We start from the raw sequence: 20,773 nt of genomic DNA, 5'->3' as shown, positions 1-20,773 counted from the left end.
CTTTATACAAGGGTTGTACCTTGTAGATCGCTCGTGGACACATGGAGATATACTGATTTTGCAGCATTTGAGGATCTGGCCCCTTGTTATGTTATTCTTACAATTGCAGCAGCTTCTATTTGTGTCATTTAATATAACAGCCATCCAGTCCAGGAGCAAAAGCAATATCATGCCACTTAGTGAGACCTGCACCCTGCAACTATATTCTTGCGATGGATACTTTGCTCAGCTTCACTCTGGAGCCATTGATTTGTTGGTTTGGGGCTGTTTTCTCTATCAAACCTGAAACAGATGTGCCCTAAGGTTGTGCTTCTTCTCCACAGTACATTTCCCTCTCTTTTATGCTAATGGCCACACATACCATGATGACTTATTCTTCTTGAAACCTTACTCAATAGATGCTAACAGGAAAATGCACTTTGTGACCAGGTTCTTTGGACAAAATGGTTCCCATAAATTTGCTAAATGGCAGCATCTCTTATAGACAATCTGGGTTCCAGTGAGCTCAGCGGGAACACGCAAGGTTTATTAAAATTATAATGCCATAAATATGGTCTTTAATGCCTCCTGGGTGGGTCCAATGACAAGTCCATAATGAAGTCATAGATATCAACTGATCTATCAGTCCGTAAGCTTGCATTCATGAAAGATAAATGCTTTCATTATATTTTCTGCATGCCCCACTTAGTCCAACGTGAACCAAGCGAGTTAGTATTTCTCAGCAGTTTAGATGCTCATATTTAAGGATGTTTGGTTTTACATGTGTGTATATGTTTATGTGTGTGTATATTTCATATGCTAGGTGTTTATTTCTGCAATCTGTATGCTGCAAAAGTGACTCTCTCTCTCTGAATATATATATACCCATTGTCAATTTTATATATATATAAAATAACACCAAAAAAATCTACATTAAAAGAATGTTGAAGCATTAATGTTGCTATGTCAAAGGTTCAAAAGTTAGGAAATGCCAGAATTCAGGTTGTCTGTGAAACCTTAACTGCATCGCCTTGTGCATGTATATTCTGATACAGCCTACAATTACGTGATCACATCCAGTTTTTTTCTAGAGGACCCCTGCCCTGTTCAATGCATAGAATGGCTAGTGCTCAATTATTCAATAATTTGTTCACTTGTCCCTGTTCAATGCATGTCCCCTTATTTACTGCACATTATTTAAACCCTGCTCTGAAAACAGAATTATTAATTTCCTCTTGGGCTTTTCTATGGTGCTCATCAGTATAGCATCTATGTGCTTCACAGACATTTATCTTCACAACACCCCTCTGAAGGGGTGGTATTATCCCTATTTTATAGATGGTGAATTGGGGCAGAGAGATTAAGATGAAAGTGTCCACTAATTTTGGGTGTCCAATTTGAGTAATATAGGACCTGACTTTTTTTGAAAGTACTTAGCATTATATAGGAATTTATATATTCAAGCCCAGGAATACAGGAAGCTGGACTGGGGTGTATGTGTGTGGGCTGTTCTGTAACTGCTGGGCCTATTTCTGTGCCTTTGTACAGTCAGACCTCCAAGCAGAGTTCCTCGGAAGAGCGTTCACTGACTCCCTAGATGCCTTTTGAGGAGCAGTGGGCACTGTTGGGGGCTCTCTGTTTGGTGTCCCCTTCTGTTTATCTGGTTTTTGCCCTATGACCTTCATTCCCATCCCTGTTTTTTTCATTTGTCTTCCCCAGAATTAATTTGTGACTGGGGTCTGCAGGTCCCTCCCGCTCAGATGAGGAGGGAGGGCCTTTAACTATGAGTGGGCCCATGCCTGCCATCCCCCACTATTTCTACAATAGGTACGCACCTTCCAAGTTATGGAACAAATGAGGCACTTCAAAGTGGAGTAGATAGAAGTACACTGTGGCGCTTTAGTGGGTGGCATCAGGGTCCACACGGACAATTAGTGCGCGGCATTCTAAGGCACTATAGATTTACACTCCAGCTTGCTGCACACTAACTGTTCATCTAGACAAGCCCTTTGGAATTTTGGGTTTCATTCCAGGTTCTGGAGGGAGTGTGGTTTTAGTGGTCACAGACTCTTCTGTCTATTTTCCCGAAACTTAATGCTTCCTGCTCCATCCCATCCATCCTGTTTCTGTCCCAGTCCTCCTTCCCATCTCTGGTTCTTGTCACACCCTCCACTCCTCAGTCTTGTCCCAGTCTCCTGGTGTAGCCACTCCTAGTCTCCCTATCTGGGCTCCCACTCAGAGTCCCAGTAACCCCCCCTCCAAGCCTTCCCACCTACTCCTAGTTCCAGACTCTTTGCCCTGCCAATCCCAGTTTTTCCCACCCTGAATCCTTGTTCTCAGTCGTGTTGCCTGCGAGTCCCAGTTCACCTCTCCTGGCTCCTCATTTAATCTGTCTCTCCCCTCCCTGCTGGCTTCCACCCAAGTTTCCCCTCCTCCCACTGCCTCCTAGTCTTACTCTGACTCCCCAGCACCTTTATCCAATCTCAGACTTCCCCAAATCACTCCTACCCTGGCACCTTATCACAGTCTTCCACCTCACTGGCTCCTTGACCCAGTCGCTTTGACTATCCAGTCCAAGTTCTTCCCCAGCTCCTTCTCAAATCTGACTCCCCCTGACTCTGTTCTCCACCTCTAACCCAATTTCCCTTATCAGCTCCCCGTCTCTCCTCCCTCCTCTTCCCCCCAGGCTCCCAATCCCAGTCGCCTTGACCAAAATGTCCCAGACTTACCCCCATCCCAATGTCATCAGACTGTCCCAGTCTACTTCTCCCCCCATCCCACCAGTCTGGTTCTTGTCATCCCTGTATTCAGGCCAGGTGGTTTTTTGCACATTGCCTGGGCACCAGCAAGAGCATCATCGAGAGCACAGGAGAGACAGGTTCCCTGCTCTCAGTTCCAATGCCCAAACCACCTGGCCTGGAGCAGCTAGGCGCAGCCATTGCAGAGAAAGTTTGGATTTGGCTCTGTAGCCCTGGGCAGTGGGGATGCTGCATGCACAGTCTGGTAACACAAAGGAGCTGTGAAGGGGTGGAGCATGCTCAGTGTAGACAGAATCTTCAGAGACCACAGAAGTCACTACTGAGCATGTGCACCTTGCAATTTTTCAAAGGCATATAACTTAGCCAAATCTGGATGGATTTACATAGGGATGGCAAAAGGCCCATCCCTGTCACAAAAGTCACTCCCCTGCCAAATTTCATATCCCTGGTCCAAAACATGAGCGTGCTATAGCTGTTCAAAGATAAGGTTGCTCTAGTTTTTTTTTAAATGGCAAAACAACGATTTCCCCCTAACCTCATTCTCTGAAATGGCTGCACTATTTTGGCTGAAGCTTTTCAAACACATTCAGCCTCAGTCAGACACCTGGCATGAAAAATGTCAGTCCAAACTGTTAAAATTTGGTAAAGTTACAAGCAACTGATAAAAAATCCTGTAATGGGAAATATCAAGCAACCTTAATGACAGGTGATGCTGTCAGCCCCGCCTATGAGATTTGCAGGAGGCAACTCTTATGCATATAAAATCTAAATCAAGAATTCTATGATTCTATGAATTTGTGCTCATTGTTGATCCAAAGCCCATTGAAGTAAAGGGGAGACCGTCAATTGACTTCAGTGGTGCATTGAACTAGATCCATTATGGGCTTGATCCTGCAGACATCAGCTGTACAAAACTCACATTGAAATCCACAAGAGCTTGCATGAATGGACCCTATTTAAGTAGGATTCTGACCATGAGAAATACAGACTTTGTGCAAAGCATGGGCCAAATTCACTCCTGGTGAAAGGGATTTCATTGGTATCAGTAGAGTTACACGGCTGATGAATTTGGCCCTTTGTCCATATTCAGATACTTTTTGTCTCATCTTCTGGCTATGTTATACTGTTTATCTGTGCAAGACTAACAATACTTTGCACTTAAATTAGCATCTTTCATCCGAGGATCTTAAAAGGAAATGGAATGGTAGATTAGAAAAGGATGGGAAGGACACACACAAATCCAAAATTTGTAAAGTGACAATATTAAAATCTGCCCATCATCCCTTTGATGGATCTAGTCCAGTGAATAATGAATTCAAATGTACCTGGACTAGGTAAAAACGGATTGGTTCCTGCCCCCAGATATGTGGACACATCATCACTGCATTCAGTGTCCTGGACAATCATCTTACAGACAGGTTTTGCTAACGGGACTGCTCAGTTTAACAAAAATAACACTTTACTCACAGGACTGCAGGCTGCAAACTTGCTATTTTCTACAACTGCATCACAACAGAAGAATTAAGTGAAGGGCAGTGCATGGCACCATCCCATAATACTCTAGATCTCCAAATTAACCCCAGTCATGTGTACGAGTGCTCAAGCTAACTTTAGAAGATACATGCAAGTGCACCAGAGGGACTGGGTGGAATCCAAAGTGTTGGTAGCGCTTTATTGTAAATATTTGGTGCTAGATCCTCAGTTTGCATAAAGTGATGTAGCTCCTTTGATTGTAATAGAATGACACCGATTTACACCAGTTGATGATCTGGCCCTTGATTTTTTTGTCCTGCTGGAAGGTGCTGACTTTCTCCATTAAGTTTTAGGGGTCAGTGGGACTTCTCAGAATTTGCTTCATTTTATATATGGCAAAGAGAAGAAATTAAAAACACATCAGCTGGCCAGCATGGAGGCTTGGAGTTTTGCTGCTTTCATCTGTTAAACCTGCTGTTTCAGAGAACCCAGCTTCAGCTCCTAGTTCTGCTGCTTGGATTAATGTGCTGATCCTTGGCTGGAGGAGTAAGATTCCTGAGCAGGTGAAGTAGTCATAAGGTTGCCATCAGCTTAAAACTGGCAATGTGTGTGTCTGGGCTGGCTGGTTACATTCAGCGTCAAACAAGCCATTACTATAGAGCATGAGCTGTGCTCCAATGCATACAACAAGCGTTAAATAATGGAGCAATCTTCTTCCTAAAACTATTTTTTTCCAAACTGGATTGGCAAGACACAACTGGGAGGTAAACCTGTAACCCTTTTTCTCCACTAGTTACTCGTCTTTCAAATTTTGTACCCCTCCCTCCTGTAAGAATTCCTGCAGCAGCTGTGTCGAGTTGCACCCTCCCTCAGAGCCCCCTGTTGTATTTGCTGCCAGTGGTAGTTTTCCTCCAAATATATCTCCTAGCTTTACCAACGTGGATAAGTACCATTATTCCCATTTTACAAATAATAAACTAAGGTATAGAGAGTTTAAATGATCTGTCTGAGGTTAGCAAATCAGTGGCAGAGCCAGCAATGGAAATCAAGTCTTGTGAAGAGCTTTGAGCTCATCTTATGAACATTACTGTTCACCATCAGTGGTGGATTAACCCATGGCCCATGAGGCCTGTGCCCAGGGGCCCCGGATAATTTGCAGGCCCCGGCAAGAGTGCCAGAACCTGGGTAGAAGTGTGTGGGAGGGGGGAGGGGAGGCATTGGCTCCAGAACTGTGGCCTTGCCCCTTTCTCCTTCTGTTCCCCTGAGGCCTCTCCCCCTGTTCCTCCTCTTTCCTCTGAGGTAACACTGGCTGGCCAGGCCAGAAGCCAGTGCCGGGCCATAGTAGGAGCCTTCCAGGGAGCCTGGGCCACTGTGGGGTGCCCCAAACCCTCCACCTGCCTTGGGGGAGGGGGCGGCGAGAGCAGCCACTGGCCGGGGGCATGCTACACAGGGCAGGTGGAGGGTCCAGGGCTCCCCACAGTAGCCCAAGTGCACCATGGTTCTTACCATGGACCAGCTCTGGCTTCTGGCCTGGTCAGGGGGTGGGGCCTCAGGGGGAAGAGGAGGAGCAGGGGGCAGGGCCCCATGGCAAAGGGGTTGTTGGAGGCCCCAAAATTCTTTGTGCTTAGGGCCCCAATAAATCTTAATCTGCCGCTGTTCACCGTGGGCACATTTTGTTCACCCTTAAACTGTTGTTAATCTGAGTAATTTTCTTGATGTCAGTCACATTACTCCAGCTGAGAGCAGCAATTTGGCCAACGGAGTGCAAAATATAACCCCCACCCGCTCCGGTGTTTTGTGACGGGATTTCGATCAAGCTGCCATTAGCCTCATGCTGAGCAGTGAAAATAATTTGCGATGCCCTGCAAGGAATGGGCTGTAAGGTTTTTTCCCAGGGACAGCATTTTCTTAAAATTGTTGTTTGGTTATTTATGGAGAAGTTGTGCTCTGAGCAGGGATCTCAGAGAAGGGGCAGTGTGTTGGGCATCACCCCAGGAGAGCAGCAGGTGGCACTGTTCAGACAGGCGTAATGACTCCAAGGACATGGCTACACTTGCAGATGTAGAGCGCTTTGAGTTAAACCCGCCTTCGGAGAGCGCAGTAGGGAAAGTGCTGCAGTCTGTCCACACTGATAGCTGCAAGCACACGGGCGTGGCCACATCTGCGCCACTTGCAGCGGCTTTGGGAGCGGTGCATTATGGGCAGCTATCCCACAGAGCACCTCTTCCCATCCTGGCGCTGTGGCTTGTGGGAAGGGGGCGAGGGGTGCGGGGCATTCTGGGTCCTGTCCCAACACCCCGTGCTGCATCGGTTCTCATCTCAGCAATCCCTGTGCTTCCATCCACATTTGGCGCCATCTTTGTACTGCGCGCTCTGTCTTCCCTTTCGGTCTGCGGGAATGGAGCCCGAACTGTTGAGGAGTATGCTGACGAGTCTCGCCAGCACATCACGAATGGCAGTCGAGTTATTCCTTATGATCCAAAGTGACAGTGAGGGCGCTGACGATGATATCGATTTCAGTAACGCATATGACACGAGTTTGCTTGTGGCATTCACGGACATGCTCACCACCGTGGAATGCCGCTTTTGCGCTCAGGAAACAAGCACTGAGTGGTGGGGTCACATCGTCATGCAAGTCTGGGATGACGAGCAGTGGCTGCAGAACTTTCGGATGAGAAAAGCCACTTTCACAGGACTGTGTGAGGAGCTCGCCCCCACCCTGCGGCGCAAGGACACGAAATTGAGAGCTGCCCTGACGGTGGAGAAGCGGGTGGCTATTGCAATCTGGAAGCTGGTAACTCCAGACAGCTACCGATCGGTCGCTAACCAGTTTGGAGTGGGGAAGTCGACCGTTGGAATCATGTTGATGCAAGTTTGCAGGGCCATTAATCGCATCCTGCTCAGAAGAACCGTGACTCTGGGTAATGTGCATGACATTGTGGCTGGCTTTGCACAAATGGGTTTTCCTAACTGCGGAGGGGCGATAGATGGCATACATATTCCAATTCTGGCACCAGCCTACCTAGCCTCCTAGTACGTTAATCGGAAGGGATATTTCTCTATGGTTCTCCAGGTGCTTGTGGATCACTGTGGGTGTTTCACTGTCATTAATGCAGGCTGGCCCGGAAACGTGCATGACGCACGCATCTTTCAGAACACCGGCCTGTTCAGGATGCTGCAAGCCAGGACTTTTTTTTCCCAGACCAGAAAATCACCATGGGGAAGTCAAAATGTCCATTGTGATCCTTGGAGACCCTGCTTACCCTTTAACGCCGTGGCTCATGAAACCCTACACAGGGAGCCTTGACACAGCAAGGAGCGGTTCAACAGCAGGCTCAGCCGGTGCAGAATGACTGTGGAACGTGCTTTTGGCTGTTTAAAGGGCTGCTAGCGTTCTCTGTATGGACAGCTGGACCTGGCCGATGACAGCATCCCCGTGGTTATATCCGTGTGCTGTACCCTCCATTACATTTGTGAAGGGAAGGGTGAACAATTCACTCAGGCATGGAACTCAGAAGTTCAACACCTGGAGGCTGAATTTGAACAGCCAGAGAGCAGGACTATTAGAGGGGCACAGCCCGGGGCTGCAAGGATTAGGGATGCCTTGGGGGAGCAATTTGAGGCTGAAAGCCACCAGTAATGTCTGGTGCCCTGCACGGGAGTGAAGTGAAGTGGTTCCAATGTTAGTAGGAATCTGTGTTTGCTACGCTGACTTGCAGTGCCTGTTTCTTTCCTGGGCTAAGGTATCTTTTACCTTATGCAATAATAAAGAATGTTTTCAAAGCCAAAAAATCCATTTATTGAAAAGAAAATTAATTTATTGAAAAGAAACACAACTGCTTGGGAAACAGACAGGGCAAGGGGGTGGGGTGGGGAACGGTACAATCACAGATTTGTGTATGTCCTGTTATCATACTCAGTCTTCCTGTCTGGAGTGCTGTGCAATGAGTGCTGCACTTCAGGATGGCTATACTGCATGGTGATGAGGGTTGAGTGCAGTAGGTAAGGGCTGTAGTTTTCAGGGCTGTGTGGTGAAGCTACAGGTGTTGGAGGCAGCTGGTGGCGATAAGAACCCGGATGTTGGGGAGAGTGGGTTGGAGGTGACATGGGGGCACAAGGGAAAGAGCTTTTGGACAAGGGCTGCGGGGGGGTCGGGCATGGTAGTGCTCTGCCTGCATGGCTACGAGTGCCTGGATCGAGTCCTCCTGGCGCTCCATTATGCTTATCAGCCAATCCATGCTTTGCTACCAGAGCACTGCGCTTTTCTGTCGGCACTCCTCATTCTGCTGACGGATCCTCCTTTCACTGTCCTGCCACTCCTGCACTTTTTGATTTTCATGACTTGAATGCTGCATTACTTCATGCAACATGTCTTCCTTGCTTCTACGTGGCCTCTTTCTGATTCTTTGGGGTCTTTTGGGCAGTGATAACATGGACGGCTGAGATCTCAAGGTTGCATCTTTAAAGGCAAAATGCAACACGCAATAGAGGCAGCATTGTTCACACCAGACAAAGCAATGATTCCCCGCACTTAAGGGCAAGCACTGTCTGCACAATAACATAATTTGCCCATCCCAAAGCGAGAGCACATAACCCACGGGAGCTCCAAAATGGTGAGTAAACACAGGGTCCAGGGGGAATGATTGTTTCATGGCTGTACTGGCCTCTGGGTTTCTGTGCCTTGGGGAGAGCCAACAGCAGGAGGGGGCCCCTATACTGAACACTGTCCCCACATTTTCCACAGGAGTTCATCCTGGAAGATATCTCACTGCTGACGGTGACCTGGGAAGCAAGGGAGGGTCTTCTACTGCAATGCGGATTCCGCCCTGGCCCATATGCAGCTTGCCTGTGTGCAGCAATGGTCCCCCCACCCCTCACGGCACAGTGGCATGGACAAGTTAGCCTGGCTGGGACAAGATCCACAGTGGCTCTCCTGAGAAACCTGTGGAAGCGCATTGCCCAAGTTCTGGATGAGACCTTTGAAGAGATCACTGAGGCCGATTACCATGATGTGAGAGAGCACATCAACCCCCTATTCCGCATCTAGGCATGCATGCAGCCCTAACCCTCCTCGCCCCAAGAGCCTGCACCAAATAACTTCCTTCCCAAAATAAAAGCTGCTTACTGGGAACCTCCTCTGGTTGTCCTTCCCCAAGCACCAGCCGCTGTGACTGGCTACCTTCTTCCTGGCTTGAGAACAGCTCCTGGCTGCATGGATGCTCGGGATGCTCGGGTGTCTTCCTCTGTCTCAACACCCTAGCTCCCGCTTTGCGGGTCCTCCTCCTCCTCTTGCCTTGTTGAACTGCACTCTGAAGTGTCCATGGTGGTACTCGGAGTGGAGGTGGGGTCGCTCCCAAGGATTGTGTCCAGCTCTTTGTAGAAATGGCAGGTCTCAGAGGCAGCACCAGAGCGGCTGTTTGCGGTAGGGATTCCGCAGCTCCTTCCCTTTAATCCTGCCCTGCTGTGTGTCCCAGTCATGGCCCCTTTCCGTCATGTCCCTTGATATCTGCCCGAAGGTATCGTAATTCCTATGGCTGGAGCACAGCTGGGACTGACAGCTTCCTCCCCGCAAACACTGATGAGGTCCAGCACCTCACCATTGCTCTATACTGGGGATCACCTGGCGCGTGGAGGCATGGTCACCTGGAAAGATTCGCTGAGAGCACTCCACGCCTGGCTGAGCAAACAGGAAGGGGATTGTCAAAATTCCCAGAGAATTTAAAGGGCAGGTCTGACGGTTGGTCACCTGAGGGCAGGGCAGTAGAGTTCAAAGTGATGACCAGAGTGGCTAGAACAGGCATTGTGGGACACTTCTGGAGGCCGATCAGAGCGCACTAACAGACCAGGGCGTCCACCCTGGTGCTGTGGCGCTCCAGCGGTGGTGCACCAAACGTTATTCCACTTGCCGAGGTGGAGTACCAGGAGCACTCTAGTCGCAGAGTCAGAGCGCTCTACGTGCCTTGCTAGTGTGGACGGGTCGTGAGATAGTGCGCCCGGGGCTCCTTTAATACCCTCTAACTTGCAAGTGTAGCCAAGCCCCAAGGCTTTCTGGTTGCACTGGTGTAACTCACTTGTCTAACAAGGAGATATCTCTTTAAGAGACTGGAGGGTGGGGGTGGGGAAGGAATGAGTTGTGTCACTGGGTCATTGTTGCTCTGCATCTGTGTAACCCACACACCTTCTGGATGTTGTGTTCTGTCCCATCTATTGGCACCGAAACCACTTAGAGAGATTAATGAGTTTGCTCTACAGCCTTAGCTAACAGGCAGTTGGCTTTTAGTTCATGCAGTAGAGGCTCATGCTTTAAGCTTCAGAGAACCCCCGGTTCAATCCCACCCACCGACAAGCAGGGTCTGTCGATGTTACAAGTGCGGGCTTGTCCGGGATTTCAGCTGGGAGGTCTCTGAAGCTTGGGATATGCTTCCTCAGCTAGGGGAAGCATGTAACCCACACAACTCCTGGGTGTGGTGTTCTGTCCCATCTAGTGGCACCAAGACCACTTAGAAAGAGAGATAAAATGAGTCTGCTCTACAGCCTTAGCTAACAGGCAGCTGGCTTTTAGCTCATGCAGTAGAGGCTCATGCTTTAAGCTTCAGAGGACCCCAGTTCAATCCCACCCACCAACGACTGGGGTCTGTCGGTGTTACATCTGCACATTAGCTTTCCACACCCAGAAATTTTTGGAATTGGGTGTGGCAATTCTGGCCATGCTCAATAGGCTCTCTGTAGTTGGACTCAGAGACTTCATGGAGGGCAAGTAGTCATGGCAGTTGCTTTGCAAAATGAGGCGTGACCTGTATGGGATGGGAGAAGCTCAGCCACCGGAGCACAAAGCATGCTGGTTTCACTCTAACTCTGAAGCATTTTGCAGCAGATTAATGCTGTTGTTAACTTTCCGACAGAGGGAAGCCCTGGCAATGTTAGTTTTCCCTCCCGATATCCCCTTTCTATAACTAATTTTTTTCATTTTAATTGTATCCTGTAAGGTGGTCACAATTTTCTCCTAAAGCGACGCCGTCCAGGGGGAATTAGCCGACAGTCAGTAGGTCCAAGCCTGCAGTCCAGGCCAGGCAGCAATAGGGTCTGTGAGCTCTGGCTCTCAGCCAGAGTGGGGCAGGATACAGTTAATGCTTCTGGCCTGCAGCCGGACAGGGTAGTGGTAAGTCTATAGACTCAGAGTCTTCAATGAGGGCCGGATCCTTACCAGTTAATGGCTCTGGCTTGCAGTCAGGCAGAGCAGTAGGCAGTCTATCTGCCCTGGGGCCCTCAATCAGGGCAGGGCAGCAATCAGGTAAGGGCTCTGGCTGGCAGTCAGGCAGAGCAACACAGCAGTCTAGGGGGAGATTAGCTCTCTGGCAGGAGAGCCAGCAAAACCATCTGGCGTCCTAGCTCATAAGAACATAAGAATGGCCCTACTGGGTCAGACTGAAGGTCCATCTAGACCAGTATCTGTCTTCCGACAGTTGCCAGTGCCGGGTGCCCCAGAGGGAATGAACAGAACAGGTAATCGTCAAGTCATCCATCCCCTGTCGCTCATTCCCAGCTTCTGGCAAACAGAGGCGAGGGACACCATTCCTACCCATCCTGGCTAATAGCCATTGATGATGCTCGGGGGTGTCAGACCAATGCAGGTCTCTTAGCCTAAAGGTGGGGAGGCTGCTACCCCCAGGGGTGGGGTGGCAGTGATAGGGGGACACAAGCCCACCCACTCCACTGCATCCCAGCCTAGGGCCCTAACAGTGGCAGAGTGGTCCGCCACTGGGTCAGTGGGGAGATCTGGCCTCAAGATGCTGGCCGGCTTGCAGTTAGTAACACAGCTCAACCCTACTTGGCTTCCCTGGGCTCCTTCCTACACTCCCAATCAGGGGGTGCCTGGGTTCCGGGGTTGTCATTTGTCTCACTGGGGTAAAGGGCTAGTGGCAGCCCCAACAGCTTCTTGGTGTCCCTGGTGTCTGGCAGCTCTGGCAGTCCCTCTGGGACTCTGGCACTGTAGCAGCCTCCATCAGGTCCATGCTCCGCTCCTGGGGGAGAGAAATCCTGCTCCTCTGGCAGCTCACCCTCAGCTGAGCTGGAGGGCCTGTCTTTTATATTTCCGATTCCTGTCCCGCCCCTCTGCTTCCGGCGGGGTGGCCATGGGTGTCCCGGTTCTGCCCACCTGGGGGCGCTCGTAGTTTTCTCCCTGTCTGTCAGGGAGGGAGACCATGCCCCCTCACTACATATACCTTGAATGTTGTTTGATTTTCGCCAAACCAGTGTAGTTACATTGTCTCAACCAGTCTGGTTCGCCGGCTCTTATTTAAATGTGATGATGGGGAAAATCTGGGATAGCTTGCTATTCTCAGCTTTGTATATTTCTTATAACAGGGTTTTTCATTTATATACTTAACCCTGGTTGTTGGTTAGTTAGCTGACTAGCTAATGGAGTGATTCCACAGCTCAGGAGAGAAGGAGAAAGAATCCACCTGGGTCCCAGTTGCAAGCAAGCAAGAGGAGGAAGATATTGTTGCCGTGCTTTTGACTCAGCAGACTGTATAGAGCGAATGAACAAAGACTCTGAGACTCAGGGGAGCTCAACCAAAGCTTTTGGATCTCTGAGTTACTTCTCACTGTGTCTTTGTGGGGACCAACCTCTTTAGATTTAATATGTTACTTTCATTTATATTTATGTATAAGTGTGAAGATAATGTACGTGGATTAGAAAGTAGACTTGTTATGTAGCAGAAATTAAGCTATTATTACTATGTTTCTTTATCATTATATGATTTTATAAAGTTGGTACTTAAGAATTAAGTTCATCCCTTTTTTGGTGTTGTTGATGACTTGATTGTGGGGAGGTTGACCCTGTGCAGTCCTTGCTGAAAATCCTCAGTCACCGAATTCTGTGTCTCCCTGTGCTTTTTCTACAGATGTGTTTAAGCTTTAGCAGAGGGGTGACAAAGTAAACTCTAGCCCACCCGAAGGTTATAGTGGCAGGGGACAGAACTTCATCCTGTATTTTTGCTGTTAGACATAGGGGACGGAGCCATGATTCCTCCTACTCCCTAGCGCTCCCATGGAGTTCCACCCCACTTCTGCTGAGTTGCTCAGATGGGAATTGTTGGGGGCACGTCCGTCGTATTGGTTATGAGCTCCAGGCCATAATTCTTGGTTTGCCATTATTCAGGCCACAGAGTGTTGTTGAGGAGTTCTGACTCCTCTTCACTGCATGGCACCAAAGGGCCATAGCTTGAGGTTTTGCTCGAACTACGCTGGTGTCCTTCCAAACACAGAGGAAGGCAGAGTTCCTGCCGCAAAAAGTTTGCAGTTAAAGACCCTTATTCAGGAGGGCCTGTAAGCATAAATTTAAACCAGTGCTTAAGTGTTTTCCTGACTAGGAATGGTTTTCTGAATGAGGGCCTAACTTCATCAATTCCAAGGCCAGAAGGGACCATTGTGATCATCTAGTCTGACCTCCCGCATAACACAGGCGTGAGAACGTCCCTGAATTAATTCCTGTTTGAGCTAGAGCATATCTTTTAGAAAAAATATCCAATCTTGTTTCAAAAATTGCTAGTGATGGAGACTCCACCACAACCCATTGGTAAATTGTTCCAGTGGTTAATTAATTAGTCTTATTTCTAGTCTGGATTTTTCTGGCTTCAGCTTCCAGCCATTAGATCTTGTTTTACATTAAGTCTTCTAGACGGAAGAGCCCAACATTAAATGATTGTTCCCCATATAGATGCTTATAAACTGTGACCAAGTCACTCCTTAACATTCTTGGTTAAACTAAATATATTGAACTCCCTCACTCTGTCTCTGTATCTAACTTGCAAGCTTCTTTTTGGTAACACGGCTCTGGCAAGCGTTAATTTTAATTATTCATATAATTCACATTTATTTAATAGTTGCATTACAGCAATGCCCAGAATACTGTGCCCTCCCATAGAAAAAGAGGTCAAAGTATGAATAAATATAATACATTTGCATGCAAATGCCCTTGTTTGTTTTCCAATGTTTACTTGCTTGACTGGATCTTTCCATTTGAGCCTTATTCCCTAGTTAGTTAAAGCAGATTGCGATGTGGGATTCATGCCTGGATAAAGTAGTTTGCTTGCTTTACAACACCAAGATAAATGCCAGTCTGAAACACTGTCTTGAGGTCAATCAGTTCTGAGAATTTAAATGCAGACAGATTTACATTTACATTTTGATAAAACCCCTAGCAATAAGACTCATTTAAAGCCTTAAAATATGGGAAGCAACAAAGCAGTCATTAATTTTACTTACACAACAGAATTCACACTTGTAAGGTTTCGACAGTTTCACTAAACCCTGAGGAATTCAAATACCTAGAGCAAATGAGTGTCCACCAGTAATACACCCTTACTGTGAGATGAGTTGGGGATTTTTAGGGCTGATTGCATATTTTCTGCATGAGGTAGCTAACAGTGAGGAGGGGATGTTTTACTACCCTGTTCACATGATCCTGTTTGATGGCTTTCCTATTGTTCTCAATATTCTCTTTGAGTTTCTGAAATAAAAGAGCTGCAGAATTGCAACACGTTATTTCAATGTTTCATGAGATGCTCTCCCTGCCGCCACCTTTTGCATCTATCATTTTGCAAAGGGGAATGATGCTCCTTAAATATGTGTACTTATAAAGTTCAGATCTCGACTGTAGCTGTGTTGGCATGAGAAGGCCATTTGCAAAAGGCTAAATATACAAATGAACTGAAATGCTTTTGGAACTAGCCATTGTGGCACTGGCAGACCTGGTGCCAGCTCTTGCCAAAGCTTTAGGCCTCAGCCAAGGACTGACAAATTCATTGCTGGAAACCAGGATATTTCACCTGTGTGTTAGTATGGTTAAGAGGGGGATTGGACTTATAACAATGTGTTCAGACTTTTATGAAATGCTTGTAAATTGCTGCATGCCTTAATCTCACTTCCAATTTCTTTATCACATGCTATCAGATAATGTTTAAGATTTTGCTTTATAACTCTAGAAATGTTTACTCTGAAACTGTAAACCCAGTTAGGAGGGATTGTCTCCTGCCCATCAAGAAGGCCTGTCAGTGGGACATCACAATGCAAAGACTTTGTTAATTGGCCCCTCAGATCCATGACGGGGCTACGTAGAAAAGGGCTCATCCTATCAGTTTGAATTCTGGAAGAAGGAAATAAAAATACCTGACCAAAATTTTTTTCATCTCTTTTGCTGTTTCGACGTTTAGAGGGCCGGAGCTAGGAAACAGAAGCAGAGATTCCCAGGGCCAACTTGAGTTAGCCCTAAAAGACATTCAGAGCTGACATTACCACAACTCTGTCACCTTTGAAACAATAGACTATAACTCATTTATGTATATATGTTTGTCTGCTTTAGATAGTTTAGCTAGAGTTTACTACAGGACTGGCTACAAGCATTGTCTCTGGTGTGAGATCTGGGGAACAAATTGACATGGGGTAAGTGACTGGTCTCTTGGGACTGGGACCAACCTGGATATTTTGTGATCTTTGGTGTATAGCAACCATCTATCACTGAGTCCAGCTTGCCTGAGTGGCAAGAGAGACTGGAATGCCCAACAGGACTTTCTGTGACTCTAGGGTAAGACTGCTATAGTGCTTTAGGAGGTCATACTTCTTACTGAGTTGGTGAAATCTAACGATAGAACTTACAAACAGTTTGGGGTCTCTGCCCTGCTTCTTGACAATCTATCCTGAGGTTGGCACTCACAGTCGTGAGCCACTCTACACAGCGTGACAGCCATCAGTGGGTTTATTTTTATAATTGGCATTACTTTGGATAGAAAATGAAAGCATTGCAATGCATTCATAATAGGCTCATACATTTGCATTGAAGACCGAGGGGACCTGTTACTTCTTCACAACCGAAGATGGATGAAGGCAGACAAGCTGCAGAATAAAACAAGATCAAATTACAACCATTTGCTGATCATTATTCTGCTGTCTGTCTGTGTGTAGGTAGTAAATGCTACCATGAATTTTAAAAAAAGTCATTACTCAGAAACACTTAGGGATGTGATGATAGAGAATTGTTTGGTTACTTTACACTGAAAAGGCATGACACTTAGAAGCAATTGGGCCTGTTGCTTTGATGATATTCCTTCCTCAAAACATTCTCTCTGTGCTGGAACATTTTAAGATGAATAAAATAAATAAACTGAAAAAATTGAAATAGTGATTTTTTTCCCCCTCTCTTTTACAAAAATCTCGTTACTCGGTCTCCTATGACAACAGATGGCAAAGTCTCTCCTGAGTAAACCAAATGGAACAGCTTTTTCCTTCAGAATGCAGTGCAAAAGCACTTACCAACTTCTCAGAGTTCTAAAAATCTATGGGCCTAATCCAAAGCTTGTTGAAGTCAATGCGAGTCTTTGCTGTTGACCTCAGTGGGCTTTTAATCAGGCCTTTATTTCATTGGAAGGAGGTTTGTGAATTAATTTTAATACTTCCCTATGGTTTCCATAGTTCATTTCCTACATGCTGGTAGATAACAGAACAATCTCTCTGAAAACAACCCCTTTCATTGGCTCCAGGACTCCAGTCCAGATGTGGAGAGCTTGATAAAAGCCTGGGGATGGGGCAGGTCAAAAGTGGCTTTAAACAGTGATGAGCTGCCAAAATCTTAACAACTGGTTCCCTATAAAAAGTTCTGATTTAAGGGATGTACCACAGTATGTATTTTTTTGTACCTTTCTCCATAAGAAGTGGCAATTCATTGAGTCATTGGGAGTCATACTTAACAATAAAAAATACATTTTTACATGTTTATTACAATAGAAACAAAGTATTGCTTTATTAAATGCATATCAACATAACGAACGAGGCAAGTGCGACCTCTGTTGATAAAATAATAAACTAGACTGGGGTGGGCAAACTTTTTGGCGCAAGGGCCACATCGGGGTTGCAAAATTGTATTGGGGGCTGGGTAGGGAATGCTGTACCTCCCAAAACAGCCTGTCCCCGCCCCCTATCTGACCCCCACCCACTTCCTGCCCCCTCAGAACCCGCAACCCATCAACCCCCCGACCCCCCGATCCTTGTCCCCTGACCACCCCCTCCTGAGACCCCCACCCTAACTGCCTTCCAGGACCCCACCCCCTACCCAACTTGCCCCGCTCCCTGTCCCCGGGCTGCCCCAACCCCATCCACCACCACTTCAACAGACCCCCGGAACTCCCACACCTACCCAACCCCCTTCCCGTGCCCCGTCCCCTGACCGCCCCCCCAGAATCTCCGCCCCCTCCAACCGGTCCCTGCCCCTTATCCAGCCCCAGCCCAGCCCGCTTACCATGCTGCTCAGGGCAGCATGTATGGATGCCGCGTGGCCCGCTGGAGCTCGCAATCCCACCCCCTTACCATGCTGCTCAAAGTGGCAGGTGCTACAGAGCTGCCCAGGAGCGGTCCACAGCGCTGGCCCTGGCGATGCGGCACACTGAGGCTCTGCCAGAGGGGGGGAAGGCGGGGGAGGGACGGGGGAGCCTCCCCGGCCGGGAGCTCAGGGAGCTGTAACAATTTTTAACAACCGGTTCTAAAACTGCTTCAAAATTTAACAACCGGATCACGCGAACCGGTGCGAACCGGCTCCAGCTAACCAATGGCTTTAAACCACTTTTGTGCCTCTTCCTGTCCAATCTTGGTGGACAGAAAGCATGGTAGGTATCTGCTCCCGCCCAGGAGCATCCCCACCACAGTTCCCTGCCTGATTCCCCTCTGCCTCTTAACGAGCAGCAAAATGGAAAGTCCATTTTATACCCCTGTGCAGGTGCATAGTCCAAGTCACAAGCTGGCCCCAAATATAGTTTGTTATGAAGATATCCACTCAGTGTGCAGCGGCAGTCAAAAAAGCAAACAGGATGTTAGGAATCATTAAAAAAGGGATAGAGAATAAGACGGAGAATATCTTATTACCCTTACATAAATCCATGGTACGCCCACATCTTGAATACTGCATACAGATGTGGTCTCCTCATCTCAAAAAAGACATACCGGCATTAGAAAAGGTTCAGAGAAGGGCAACTAAAATGATTAGGGGTTTGGAACGGGTCCCATATGAGGAGAGATTAAAGAGGTTAGGACTTTTCAGCTTGGAAAAGAGGAGACTAAGGGGGGATAGGATAGAGGTCTGTAAAATCATGACTGGTGTGGAGAAAGTGAATAAGGAAAAGTTATTTACTTGTTCCCATAACTTAAGAACCACCAAATGAAATTAATGGGCAGCAGGTTTAAAACAAATAAAAGGAAGTTCTTCTTCACACAGCGCACAGTCAACCTGTGGAACTCCTTGCCTGAGGAGGTCGTGAAGGCTAGGACTATAACAGGGTTTAAAAGAGAACTGGATAAATTCATGGAGGTTAAGTCCATTAATGGCTATTAGCCAGGATGGGTAAGGAATGGTGTCCCTAGCCTCTGTTTGTCAGAGGGTGGAGATGGATGGCAGGAGAGAGATCACTTGATCATTACCTGTTAGGTTCACTCCCTCTGGGGCACCTGGCATTGGCCACTGTTGGCAGACAGGATACTGGGTTGGATGGACCTTTGGTCTGACCCAGTATGGCCAGTCTTATGTGTCTCTTATTAAAAGGGAATATACAAGAATAAATCACATTCATAGATCTCCAAAGAGACTGATCTCACCTGGCCTAGTGGAAGATCAGCGTGTATAAATGCTTTATATACTGAAAGGGAAATCATGCTCTGCAACAGTCCCTGCCTTCAAGTCAGCTGCTGCATGAACGTCACGGTACTGGGTCTCATCGAGAAAGCCCTGCTTATCTCAGAGACTACCTTTTCTTCCACAACTTTATGTGACAGCTTAAATCAGCTGAGATACTACAACTAACGGAGGCCAGTCCCAAACTCTCAGGGGCCAGGGGTTGAACATTCTCTGTGGAGGGACCTTGACTATGAATGAAGACACTTGATAAAGCACAAGTCCCATTGACTTTCAGTCAATCACCTGATCAGTGATAGACCAGGCTGAGACCAAGTCTCAGATACCTCCTACACTTAGCTTTGAAGCTACCTTTTTGAGCCAGTCTTCTGCCATTCAGAATGATGACAAAATAGCCCAGTAATAGCTTCCCCCGTGATAAGCAAGATTACCTCACTTAGTGCAGTGGAGCAATGAATGAAAGGAGCAGACAGTAAAGTCCGCAGGCAGAAGTCTGCTTGTCCTAACTTGATTGCAACTGCCTAAAGATTCTTTGGTAACGGGCACGTTAGAAACACAGATAGATAGTCATTTAAAATGAAATAGATCTTCAGACTCAAGAGTTTTTGACTCAAAGCTGCCGGTCTCTGCCCTTAATTCACTCTGTTGTTCTCAGTTATTGATGCACATATGGTATGTAAAAATCAACCACTCACTGTTCCAGAGACATTTTCCTTCCTCTAAATGAAATTTCTTCACTTCCATTCATCTTTACAGCTCATTCAATGGGTCTCTCTGAAGCAACTAAGGGAAACATGTTTAAATGCATTAATCCAGCTCTGAGATGGATTAATTGACTGAAAGGCCCTTCTGATCACCAGCCAGCCACCTATCCCCAGCTGGCAAACCTTGCTAATTTTCTTGTTGTTGTTGTTGTTAATTTTGAGTTTCCAGCCAGCAGGGGTCTTTCTCCATTCTATCAAGTGCGATGTGCCCTCAACTAACATTTTGTATTCTTTGGCCTGCTTTTTCTTGGGTAACGATATTTAGGTAGAAACCTTCGTATGGCTCCTTGTCAGAGGGCTTGCAGCGGCTTGAGAGAAATCTGAGTTGACTTCCACATTGGGCCAGCAGGGGGAGGTATTGTACATGCATGACATGCAAGAGAGGGAAAAGATGTCTAGAATTTGAACACTGGTGAAAGGTCACACCAAATTTCAGGTTTCACAGTAGCAGCTGTGTTAGTCTGTATTCGCAAAAAGGAAAGGAGGACTTGTGGCACCTTAGAGACTAACAAATTTATTTGAGCATAAGCTTTTGTGAGCTACAGCTCACTTCATCGGATGCATTCGATGAAGTGAGCTGTAGCTCGTGAAAGCTTATGCTCAAATAAATTTGTTAGTCTCTAAGGTGCCACAAGTCCTCCTTTCCTTTTTACCAAATTTCAGATCCATTAACTGGATTCTTGGAGAAAGAGACTCCATTGGATAAGCATTTTCTCCACCAGGACTTGTGGTGTAGAGCTACAACAATGATGCTGTTTTTCAGAAAAAGCATAAAGTCTTAAGAACTGGAAGAACTGCTGGACAGGGAAAGGCCAGTTTGTCCAACAGGTCTGGAAGTTAGACCCTAAATCCCTAAGGGGGAGGTAGGGCTTAGGCCACACCCCTCTGCTTGGCATTTTCTATTGGCTAGCTTAGGTGGCTCCCTGCTCAGCATGCTGGTATCTGTGAAGCCCTTTTTTAGGCACTTGAATCTCTCCATGCATTGTATAAGGGAGTCTGAGCACCTAATTTAGGGCTGTCAGTTCCACTTGGTGGCAGCACCTAAGCCTGACTGGTGAATCCCACCCTTCTTGCCTGCACGATTGTTATTTATTTATTTATTTTTTTGGTAAAATGAAAGG

The 20,773-nt window shown here is 47.1% G+C and overlaps 1 protein-coding gene across 7 annotated transcripts in view; it reads right to left on the bottom strand.

Moving 5' to 3' along the window:
* Positions 1-20,773, bottom strand: part of GRM3 (glutamate metabotropic receptor 3) — a 149,121-nt gene that overhangs the window by 82,016 nt on the left and 46,332 nt on the right. Inside the window, exon 3 of one of the 7 annotated variants that reach the window (XM_048836514.2) lies at positions 19,584-19,671. The exons of the other annotated variants lie outside the window; for them this stretch is intronic. The gene's annotated coding sequence lies outside the window, so the exon portion shown is untranslated. The remainder of the gene's footprint in view (positions 1-19,583; positions 19,672-20,773) is intronic. 7 annotated transcript variants of the gene reach the window in all.

The sequence above is a fragment of the Caretta caretta genome, chromosome 1, assembly GCF_965140235.1.
Source record: "Caretta caretta isolate rCarCar2 chromosome 1, rCarCar1.hap1, whole genome shotgun sequence".
Lineage (NCBI taxonomy): Eukaryota > Metazoa > Chordata > Testudines > Cheloniidae > Caretta > Caretta caretta.
Note: the sequence above shows the minus strand (reverse complement) of the source record. Positions and strands in the feature narration are given on the sequence as shown.